General features: G+C 33.5%; 1 protein-coding gene across 1 annotated transcript in view; it reads right to left on the reverse strand.

Moving 5' to 3' along the window:
• Positions 1–11,234, reverse strand: part of CNT2 (Concentrative nucleoside transporter 2) — a 45,661-nt gene extending 34,427 nt beyond the window's left edge. The window contains exon 1 of the mRNA XM_073989507.1: positions 10,954–11,234. The gene's annotated coding sequence lies outside the window, so the exon portion shown is untranslated. The remainder of the gene's footprint in view (positions 1–10,953) is intronic.
• Between the last annotated feature and the right edge of the window lie 1,538 nt (positions 11,235–12,772).

Raw genomic sequence — 12,772 nt, forward strand, 5'->3', positions numbered from 1 at the left:
TATTTAACATTGCTGACATCCCAACAGTTAATTCATCAGCAGAAATGTGGTAATCTGTTTTAAATTATTTACTTTTTACACCAACATTATAAATCGCCTTCAAATTTGTTGTTCAAAAAAATAGGAGTGCGGAAGAAAAAGGACAATAAAAATATTTTTAGTTGAGTTTAAGATCAAAATTGTCCATATCTTAGTTGACAGTAGTGAATCCAATAGATTTTATGAGATTTGATGGCTGTTTGAAAACAAAAGTTCTTTTGGAGGTAGCCTAAAAACAGGTGATTGTCCTTGCAGCGATTTTTTCCATAAATTGAGCCCTTAAATAATTTAAAGCAGATTGTCACATTTTTGCTGATGAATTAACTGTTGGGGTGTCAACAATGTTAAACAAATTTAAAATAAACCAACATGGGTAAGTTTAACCACATTTTTTGACATATTTCTTTTTTTGTATGGGCGCTCCTATTATTTTGAACGCAACTGTACATACATATGTATATTTGAAATATGGATGTACCGTTTTATTACATTTATAATCATTTAATTCCAGATGCCGATTTCCCACTGATTATTTCAAATTTGAGGAAAATGTGTTTTATTTCACAACTAAGGAGAAGCGCTCATCGATGTTCCTATATATTTATTTCTTTTTAAAATTTGACTTTTTATAAATTATTTCATTCCGTTTTTCTTTTATTAAAGTCTCTTATGTATTTCTTTGGAATTTTTAATGTACCTACAGTGCCCGGCATAATTATTTTGACAAAATCTACATTTGTCTTAAAAGGCATATAATTATTGTCAGCATTCATAAAACGGGATATAAACAGCTAAGGGTTTTTCTTTGACCTCTCAGCTAAATAAAAATTAATAGATCAACGAAATTCCAGATTAATAATCTGTTTAGGTAGGCGAATGTTTAAATAGGGAGGCAAAAGCAAAACGGCATAAGTATTTTGACACGTCATAATTATGTTAATTTTGGTACTTAATCGTACCTTTTGGTACCAAAATCTATTGCTTTAGCTAAATTATTAACATTTAAGTAAAAACATACTCGACAGTACTAGATTTTAAATTAAAAAAGGGAAAGCTGGTGTCAAAAGTTGTAACGGAATTTAAAATTACAGTTTCGATGATAAATGTAAGTAATGATTGGATATTGTTGCAGTTATCTATTTATTTTGTATGGAATAAATATCAAATTACTAAAAGCGCTGTAAATATGCACGATCTTGGCAGAAAATGTGAAATTACAGAAGTTGCTCTCCGCTAAATAAAGCAGAATTGCAAATCTAAGCTTACTTATGCACACAAATGCTCATCTTCTGAGCAATATAGATGTCAAAACAAGTTCTCTGTTAAGACTAGAACCTCTAGACATTACAACAATTATTAATTTGAAGTCATATTTTGATATTCCGCACGGTTGATAATACATAGATACAAAAATTTTCTATTAGATTTTCAATAAAAATCATTTACCCAACCACAATCATTGTGGCAGAGCATATTGTGGACTGATAAAAATCTATTTGAACATAATTCATGTTAAAATACCCTTTCCAGTGAGCTTGAGTCAAAAAACCACAAAAAAGTTGGGTATCTTTGTGAAATAAATGTCCTTGTGATGCTATTTCCGTGCCCAAATGCTGACAGTCTTCAGAATAGTCTGATCCACCGTTTAAAATACTGCTATATTTAATTTTTTATCGTTATTGCTGTGGACTATAGTGAATATTTTGGAGTTTTGAACGATCTGTTATGTATTTATTGGAAGAACACTGCTACTATGGTTAGGCTGGATTTTGTGGAGCACGTTTGGAGCGTATTTCGAATATCACATTTTTAAGAGACAAAATGTTCTTACTCTCATAAAAAGGTCAAAATCCGCAAAATATTCCGAGATAATGGGAAAAAGCCATCGGAAATATTGTTTAATGATAAATCTCTTGAATATCCCTATATGCTTGAAATATAGATCCGTAAATGGGTCCATAATGGTACAGATGTGTGTGAAATATATTATTTTTACCGTAACTAATAATCTAGTAAAGGATTAGCCAGATTTTTTTTTATATTTTTGTAGAAGACTAATACGGTAAAAACCAAACACATAATATTTTCAAACTTGTCAAAATAGTTATGCCGGGCACTGTATGTGTCTGTTGTTGCTTATTTCCATGCGTTTCAATAAACAACCAGATATCCAGTGAGTGCTTTTTGAGAGCAAGTGAGCATACATTTCAACAGGGATGCCAACTGTTCCGAGGTAAAAATCGCTACAGCCGCATACGCACCATAGGTTCGTAGCGATTTTTACCCTAAAACAGTTGACATTCCTGCTTAAACAGTGGTTTTTATACGTCAAAAATCACCACAAGTAGCGGGAAAACCATCAACGTGGAACCCCTGCATTTCAATGTGTTTTACATTGAAATTTACGCTCCCTTGCTCTCAGTAAGCGCCCACTGGTGCAGCGTTGTCAGTATTGGGGATTTTTCCCCAAATTGGAGAATTTTTTTCTGAAATGGGGGAAAATAATTCGACTTGGGGAGTTGCGGAATTTTTGGGGAAATCTGAAAAATATTTGGGGATTTTTGGGGAAATTCTTTTTTTGAGTAATTAATTCGGATCATCTGAACTATAACATGCGTCATCTACTAAATGGTCACAGTTGGTATAATTTATAACATCTTTGAAATGTTATCATACGGTTCGGCAATTGATCGTGTACTAGAACAATGGGTTGAATTGAAATACAATTTGTTCATAATTTCAACTACTGAATGGGACTTAACTGCTAAATGATTTTTGGATTGATAAGCAATGATGAAATTAAACTTTATTTAACATTCATGGCTCCAATTATAAAAGTGATAACTAAATATGCTTAATCTAAGTTTTCAAAGCTTATATAAATTGCACTCGAATTTTTAAACCACCTATAACTGTCACGATAAAGCCGGCTACACGCAGTTTTGCTAAAATAATCGGTTGTTGACAGTGTGGCCGTTCATTTTTGCCAGTCATCACTTAACCACAAAATATTTTACCATTGGGAGCCATGGATCTAGGCTTTCCTTTTAAAAGAAAAAAAACTAGAATGCTTGGATGAGTAAACAATTATTAATGCAATGGATAAAATTACCCTTGTAAATTGAAAATATACATATATTTGGAGATAATTCTGCTAATAACTTAAACAAATTTTGTTACAGAGTCGACTCCATTTCAAGAAATTACAAATAATATATGTGTAGAAAGATTTTTTTCTATTACTAACTTTATTTTCTATTACTAACTTTATGAAACCAACTTAAGGGGTTATGGCCACTTACAAATTTTACAAAATCGAAACTTTTTTATCGGCTCATTTAAAAGTACAGGTAGAATATAATATATTTTGTTAACAATTTCGAGTCGATCGGACAAAAATTAGCTGAGATATGTACGAGCATTAGAAAGCGAAAATTCATTTTGATTTGTATGTAACATCGAAGTTTGAAACGTGGTTTTCTCAAAATGGCATTTTGGAATGCGGTGCCACTGTAGCTCAAAAACGGATTATCCGATCTTCACATGTTTTAGTGTGATTGTTATACACATAAAAAGCTTGTACTAAAGCTAGAGAATTTTATTAAAATTTTTTTTTTACGGATTTATGCCGAAAATCTAGCAGTTTTTTAGTTAAAATCAACATTTTGACTTTGACAGTTCACAATTTTTTTCAATTGATTTTTTTGAAATCCGATTCGCTTAAGTACAAGATTATTAGGTTCTTAATAGGCGGTTATTTGTCAGAACACTGTGCAACATTTTTCAACAAAAACAAAATCCAAAAGTAGCTCAAAGTATGATCTATCAAATAAAAATAAAATCTTCTGAAAAAATTTGGTAGATTTCTTGTAAAAATTCATGAACAATTTCGTTTTTCGTGTTCAATAAGTGTTTATAACCCCTTAATTGAATTTCAATGTACTAATTTGGATGAAGTATTATTTAGTATAAACTTTTTGTTGACGTTTTCCCATTTTAATTCACTTATGTAAAATAAAATGCATTATTTGTTAAAAAATTTTTGGGGAAATTCAATAAAATCTGGGGAATTTTGGGGAAAAAATTTGGAGAAGTTGGGGAAAAGTGGCTGAAAAATACTGGCAACGCATGTGTTTGCTTTTTTGTGGCTTTTGGGTTTGTTTTTGTTTGCACCCAAACATATATTTGTTTGCAGGACCCAACCATATGTTATATTTGGGACTGCTTGCAAACAAATATATGTTTGCTGCAAAATGTGTTTGGGACATATTTTAGAGAGACTTTTTCCATAGTTGATGGATTTTATTAGATTTGGCGGACTTTTTGGGCTTTGTTATGATAGCAGAGTATAATATCTATCTATTTAGTAAAAATTAAGTGATTCCAGTAATATTGAGAGAGGAAATAGAGCTCTGTTGTAGGTCTTTCAAAATAATACACTGAGAGCCTATTTTTCCCTGTAGTGTCCAGAGGTATTTCGATGTTTTCAAAGCCAAAATTGGACTGTTTTGAATTGGTCCGACAATACATATTGAGTCAAATATTTATTCTTTGCATACTTGTCTGCGGCCGATTCGTCATCGTTTATTGTCAATATGGTCTCATACGTTTTTTACCTGTCAGTAGACCCTTCACGACGGCTTTTATTATCACTGAACTTTATCACATTCAATTCTGTTAGTCCATTATTAGCCGCAAAAGTCGTAAAAATGCATAATGACTACAAAATTTTTCAAAAATTACTAGTTTTATAGTACTGCTTTGCAATACTTTTATTGTCACCTCAAAGTTGTAGATAATTCTTATATTGTTTTGATGGCCAACAGCAAGAGCTGTGAACAAAAAACCGTATAGTTTTTACATAATTTGTTGCCATAATCGAACAATTAATATGTTTTTTTACAATTGTTGGCCTTTGCAATACATTTGTTGTCAAACTGTATATACTTTATATATATCGATGTGCTACAAACAGAGAACCAAACTTAATTTGTTGGAAGCAAAAGGAGAAAAAACCCCAGAAGTTTTTAGAATAATGATCTTCCAATCTGTAACTGGGATACAAGGACTCTTTATAGAGAAGGTAGAGTGGATGTATTTGCAGGAGAGTAAAACCGCTTTCACTGACATGCGGAAAATTCGATTGATACTAAAACGTGAGTTAGTTGGAGGTTAACACTGCTGGTGCGCCCCAATTCATATAAGGTAAATGATGAGGATTCGCCATAAGATGGAGGGTACAATTATATTTGTCATTCCATTTGTAACACATTGATATCCTATAAAGTATATATTCTTGATCAGCATAAAATTCTAAGCCGAACTAACGATGTCAGTCTGTCCGTCCGTTCGTCCGCCCATTTGATGAAATCAAAATACAACTCGCAATATTTAAGACAGATTTTTATAATTTGCTACATAAGTTTATATTACTTCTAGAATATTTGGTATTGAAAGTGGAACATATCAGTCCACGTTTTGATATAGAACTATACCACACGATTTTCAGTATTTTTAAGGTTTAAATCCCATTATCACACCGAAATGTTATTTTTCTGGATAACCTTACTAAATGAACCCTTGTAGATATCTTGTAGACAGCTTCTTCTTTTAGAGAATAATCCAATCGCTACTTCATTTCTTGTGTGATCCACTGTTTCACGCCTTCGGCCACCTTCATCCGTGTTACCTATATCAGTAGATAGATAATAGGGTAACAGTAAATGAAGTTCAATGTGCTTGTCATTTAAATGGTTTCTTTAAGACTTTTTTTAATTGTTACGTTAAACAAATCTACAAATATTACCTTATCTCATACAGTCTAAAGATAAGGATAAAAAAGCGTTGAGATAGGGATTTTTTCAAACGCAATATCAATTTACCTGTCATATTAACATTTGTCAATATTTACAAATGCCAATTTTATTAGTTAAAAATGTGATTGTTAAATCGATAAAAAAATGTGATAGGTTATAACAAGCTTTATGGTATACACGCCTTCAAGATATTTTAATAATGGCGTTTATTTATATTTTCAGTATATTGCACTAATATCAATATGATATCAAGTAACTTCGTTTGACATAATATTTTCAATGTTTTGGCGCACAGAAGTTGAAATTGAATTACACTGTTCAACAGTTATTTGTATGTATACCTTTTTCTACCCTCAGCATTTATGCTAAGGAGGGTATATACATTTTCACGCGGGCAAAATGTGCCTGGACGAAATGTGTTTCAGACAATTTGGAGTTGATTTTGCCATGTCCGTCCGTCCGTCTGTCTGTCTGTCTGGCTGGAGCGCACGATAACTCTCGAATGTATCAACCGATTCGATCCACAATTTAGCTTTCGTAATATTTTGTCCAAACTTAGTTTAAGTTCGAAGATGGGTCATATCGATCCACTCCTTCCGGTACCTACCCCACAAAAGTTCGAAAATGTTCGGAAAATTTGGGCGCACGATAACTCTTGAAGGAAGTAACCGATTTGGTCCATACTTTGCACATCGCGAAATTTTTACCAGACTTAGATGAGGTTCCAATATGGACCCAATCGGTCCAATCCTTCGGGTACCGCCCCCTCACAAAATTTCTGAAAAGTTCAGTTTAGGACCTGCTCTCGGAACGTTTTGATTTTTGTTGTAGAAACTTGTATTCACTGCCCCGCATACGACGGTATAAGTTTCATCAGGGGCAAGTCCATACTTTCTGCGAACATAGCCTAAAAGCTACAAAAAACCCTATGACACCGTGTGTAGTGGTTGGAGCGCAAGATAACTCTCCAACGGATCTGCCGATTCGGTCCACAATTTGGTCTTCGTAATATTTTGTGCAAACTTAGTTTAAGTTCGAAGATAAGCCATATCGGTTCACTGCTTCAGGTACTTCCCCCACAAAAGTTCAAAAATGTTCGGAAAAATTGTGCGCACGATAACTCTTGATCAGAGTGACCGATTTGGTCCTTACTTTACACATCCTGATATATCTACCAGATACGTATCAGGTTCGAATATGGACTATATTTTTCTACTCCTTCGGGTACCTCCCACATAAACTTTTGAATAAATTCACTTCAAGACCTGTGGTACCACCCATACAAATGTGGTACCACCCATACAAATGTTCGATCTGTTCGAAGGACATTTTTACCGAAGGTTTTCCTAGAGGCCCTGTTTGCAGCGATATTATGGTTTTCGTAAGCTAGTGATAAAAAAGCTCTATCTATCGTTATCCCCACAAATTTTTGAGCTTTAATCATATCCATACTTTTGTCGGTTCATACGCCCAGCATACATAAGTTTTTTTGTAAAAAGTATTTCAATCCAAACAGGCTGAGGGTATATCTTTTTTACTTGTTTGAAAGTAAATTTCATCTAGGTCCATATTTATATTAGGCAATTTTCCTTGCGGCAATTATCAGTTTGATGGAGAGAGAGGTGAGGCATATGGTAACCCTTTGCCTCTCAACGACAAACAGACAATTGCCGCAAGGAAAATTGCCTAATGTAAATATGGACTAAACCTGGGGCTGGATTCTTGTTCTATGAAAATTTTAAATGAAAAATATTTCCTTTACAATTTTTTCCATTTGATTGAGCCCCCTGGGGTTCAATTCTGTTTCTATAGAAATGTGAAATGAAAACTTTTATAAAGAAAAAACTGTCAAATGAAAAAAATTATAAAGGAAATATTTTTCATTTTAAATTTTCATAGAACAAGAATCCGGTCCCTGACTAAATGTTGCTTTTGATGATAAATTATTTTTTATTTTAGAAGAAAGAAAGACTACAAATTGTATTTTTAACAGTTATTTTAAGATTGCAAAGATCCGCATTGTGTCTCCTCCAGGCCTAGACTTAAGCTTGATAATGGAATTACAAGACCATGGGCATTATTCCTGTACCCAGTACGCTCGATACTACTTTGTAGGCAATGGGGAGGAAGGTTATCTTTTTTTAATCAAAAAACTTATATTCCAATAATTATGGGCATAGGTCCATGTTTTGGTATAGCCCCCATATAACGGTAGCTACCAATTTTCGGTGTTTTGAGGATATTAGCTACAATTTTTAACGGAACTAGTGGCCACAAAAATTCTTCACATTTAACGGTACCTCCAAATTTTCGGTATTTTGAGGGTTTTAGCTACATTTTTTAGCTGAACAAGTTGTAATTTGACATTTGAGGTTCTCAGTGGACACAAAACTTCTTCACAAAAAATCGTTAGCATAGTATCCATGTAACGGTACCTCCAGATTTTCGGTATTTTGAGGGTTTTAGCTACATTTTTTAACCAAACTAGTTGTAATTTGACATTAGGATTCTTTGTGGTCACGAAACTTCTTCACTAAAAATCGTCAACATATGTCGATGTTTTGGTATAGCTTTCTTATAACGATACCTTCCGATTTTCAGTATTTTGAGGATTTTAGCTACAATTTTTAACCGAACTAACTGTAATTTGACATTTGAGGTTCTCAGTGGCCACGAAACTTCTGCACTTAAACTCGTTAGTATAGGTCCTTGTTTTGGTAGAGTCCCAATATAACGGTTGCTCCAGATTTTCGGTATTGTGAGGGTTTTAGCTACATTTTTTAAGCGAACTAGCTGCTATTTGTCATTTGAAGTTGTTGCTCACTAAACACCTTCTACATAGGTCAATGTTTTGGTATAGCTTCCATATAACAATACTTTCAGATTTTCCGTATTTTGAGAGTTTTAGCTAAATTTTTTTAACCGCACTAGTTGTAATTTTCGGTATTTTGAGGATTTTAGGTACAACTTTAAACCGAACTAGGTGTAATTTGACATATGAGGTTCTCAGTAGTCACAAAAAATCTCCACCGAATATCGTCAACATAGGCCCATGTTTTGGTATAACTCCCATATAACGGCACCTCCCGATATTCGGTATTTTGAGGATTTTAGCTACAATTTTTAATCGAACTAGCTGTAATTTGACATTTTATGTTCTCAGCGGTCGCGAAAGTTCTTCACTAACAAGTAAAAAAGTATCAGTCGGCTTTGCCGACAGAGATATACCCTCAGCCTGTGTGAAGGTACCCTAAACAGAAGGCCGATTTTGACAAAATATAAGGGGATCTTTGGACCACCTTGAACCAAATCGGCATGTCCGTTTAAGAGGTATAGTGCGTACCATTTTAGTGACATTGTTTTAAACTTTCGCGGGGAAGGTACCCTAATGAGTGGACCGATATGGCTCACCTTCGAACATAAACCAAGATGGACAAAATATTACGAAGGCCAAATTTTGGGCCTTATCGGCTAATTCGTTCGAAAGTTACCGTGCGCTCCCGGTACTGATGTCGTAAGGGTTTTTACAGCATTCGGGTCATTTTCTCAGGAACTATAGACATGCCGCTGAAAAAACATGTGCCGTCGTAATGGGGGCAACGAATACAAACTGCTACAACAGAAATCAAAGGGATTCGAGAGCAGCTCTTAAACTGCACCTTTCAGGAAATTTTGTGTGGGAGGTACACGAAACATGCACCGTCATATAGGGGACAGTGAATACAAGTTGTTACAACAAAAATCAAAGTGATTTGAGAGAAGGCCCTAAACATAACTTTTCCGAACATTTTCGAACTTTTGGAAAGAGTGGACCGATATAACTTAGCTAAGTTTGGACAAACTAAGTTTGGACAAAATATTACGAAAGCCAAATTTTGGACCGAATCGGTTGATCCGTTCGAGAGTTATCGTTCGCTCCAGTCAGCCAGACAGACAGATAGACGGACGGACATGGCTAAATCAACTCCAAATTGTCTGAAACGGATTTCGTCCGAACATACTTGGGGTCTAAAACCATTATTTCGAGGAGGCACATTTTGCCCGTATGAAAGTGTATATGCCATCGTTAGCATAAATGCTGAGGGTATAAAAATTGATCAAGCTATAATTTGACATTTGAAGTTTTCAGTGGTCACAAAACTTCTTCACTAAAAATCTTTAACATAGGTCCATGTTTTGGTATAACTCCCATATAACGATACCTCCCGATTTTCGGTATTTTGAGGGCCTTAGCTACATTGTTTGACGGAACTAATCGTAATTTGACTTTTGAGCTTCACTGCAGTTATAAAACTTTTCCACCAAAAATATTAAAGATAGGTCCACACTTTGATATAGCCCCATAGGTGGTACCTGGCTGAACACATTTTTTAGATTAATTCAAATATATGTATGTATATTTTTGTCAGCAAGTTCCTAAAAATGGACATGACTGGATGAAATAATACGATGTGCAAAGTTTGGACCAATCAGAAACTCCCTGCGAGAGTTATCTTGAGGATTTGTCATTTTAGTTGGCGCCCTCAGGGTTTTTTTTTGGATTTGGCCATTGTAGCAGGAAGTATGGAACCTGCTGAAACAAATTTCAAAACGATCCGAGAGGTGCTCTTAAACTTCACTATTTCCGAATTTTGAGAATTAAAACAAAAATTGAGAGAATGTTTCATTATATAACACTATACAATAAATGTCATTAACTGATGCATAATGTCATTGTTTAAATCACAATACGAACACGGAAACTAGAAAAAACACATGGTCATTATTTAAAAAAAATTTGTGGAAATATTCTGAATATTGTTCACTAGTTTCATTCATTCTTTGAACAATAATTTAAAACATATGCTTATTATTTGTGGTCTTTAAAACACATTTCACGTTTTTTGTTTGTTTTTGTTTGTCTACTTAATAAATTATTTGTATACACTAATAATTGTTTTATTTTATTTCAAAATAAACAAATATTCACTGGTTTAATGACACTCTCTCTTTATCAAAAATATACAAATGAAATCATGTTGTTTTTTCTTTTGGTTTGTAATTGTAAACTTGTTAAAATATTTTCATTTTAAATTAATTGAAGCAAATATTGAAATACCAGTTTGGGGCAATAAATTATTTTGGGTTCAAGTTCGTGTTTATTTTTCGTTTCAAATTTGGACGTTTATGGTAACTGCACGTTATGTTAACTTATTCCGAGACCGTCATTGATTGTTAACATTTTTAAACAGACTGAACTGTTGCGTTGTTAATAAATTTTTCGTTAAATGATTGTTAAAAAAATAAGGTTGTATAAAAAAGCACGCGAAAAAATAAAACACAAAAAAAAAAAACAACTAACAACTTAAGAATATACATATACGATACACATATGAGTACAAAAATATTCATTCATGATTGCTATATAGGAATAAATTTTTATGGATGGTAGTTATAAAGTGACAGTGAAGCAAAAGCTTAAAAACGATTAAATGAAATAGTGGATATTGTAGCCTTTAATGTTAAAACAAGTAGACATATACATTAGGGTTATGACTTTTTTACAAACTCGTATCCCCGTGTCATATTTTCGTGAGAAATCTGACATTTTTTAAAAATGTGGTTTTTGAAATCCTTTAGTTTTTGGTGTGTTTACACTGCGTTTAAGCAAAACATTTCAGTATGTTTTCAGATTTTTTTGACTAAACGGTCCAGAGATGTCGCGCCTTAAAAAGTCGAATATTGTAAAAACTATATTTAGAGAAATATGTACTCATAACTTTTTTAATATTGGTCCAAATAGAAAAAATATATTTTTTTTATCAGCTATCTAAACAAATAGAAACAAATTTTGCACAGTGGGCTTGAGTGGAGTTTACGATATTTACCCCCAGTTTTTGTAACTTATTTTTGTTCGTTCGTTTATATTCGTAATAATTTAGGCATTCATAGCTCAGCCCCCAGATGACATACACATCTAATTTTTCGTATACCCGTTCCATATATCATTAAGGATTCCTCATTTAAAAATCAGCGCTCTACATTTGCGGTAAAGCGAGTAAATCAATCTACAAAATTTGACAATTCGTGTGAGAAGAATAAAAATTTTTACAAAAACTGGGGGTTAATATTTAAAATCAATTTGTATCAATAATAAATACGAACAAGTAAAAAACATTAAGTTCCGCCGCTCCGAACTTTTAGTTCGACCACGATGACTGCTATATGTGACTGCTATATGGGATCTATTCCAAAATATGGACATATGTTGAAAATTTTTGGAAGACGGTTTGCGACCTTTTTGGAACCTTAAACGTCAAATTACTTATAGTTCGGTAAAAAATTTGTTAAAACTTTCAAAATACCGAAAACCGGAAGTTACTGTTATATGGGAGCTATAGCAAAACATGAACCTTTGTTAAAAATTGTCGGTGAAGATGCTTTGTGAGCTTTGGGAACTTCAACTGTTAAATTGGATATTGGTCATTTTAAAAGTTAAACTAAATTTTGACAAACTATTAGGAGATCCAAAGTTTGGACCAAATTGGTTGCCCCATTCAAGTGATATCGTCCTAGCATTTTAGTGACATTTTTTAAATATTGGGGAGAAGTACGGAAAGTTGTGGACCGGTATTGCCCCATGAATTTGCTTAAATTGAGCTTTACAACTGCTTTACAACAAAAAATGTGGCCTGGCGTCGGCCAATTTTTACCTCGACTCTAAAGCCCTGGATGAATCTGTCGTTGACCAACAACGAATTTATGATGCCTTAATTCAGAATTTCATATATCAAGCTTTTTGTAGAAAATTGACTTATGTTGAAACTGAGGTATGGGGTATTGTAACTCGCGATCAGTTTTACTATACCATAACTTTTGACCGCATTTCGGTAAAATAAACTGTTTTCTTAAAATAATAATTTGAGCGGAAGCTGTGG

The sequence above is a fragment of the Musca autumnalis genome, unplaced genomic scaffold (assembly GCF_047663935.1).
Source record: "Musca autumnalis isolate F117 unplaced genomic scaffold, ASM4766393v1 scaffold_5, whole genome shotgun sequence".
Taxonomy (NCBI): domain Eukaryota; kingdom Metazoa; phylum Arthropoda; class Insecta; order Diptera; family Muscidae; genus Musca; species Musca autumnalis.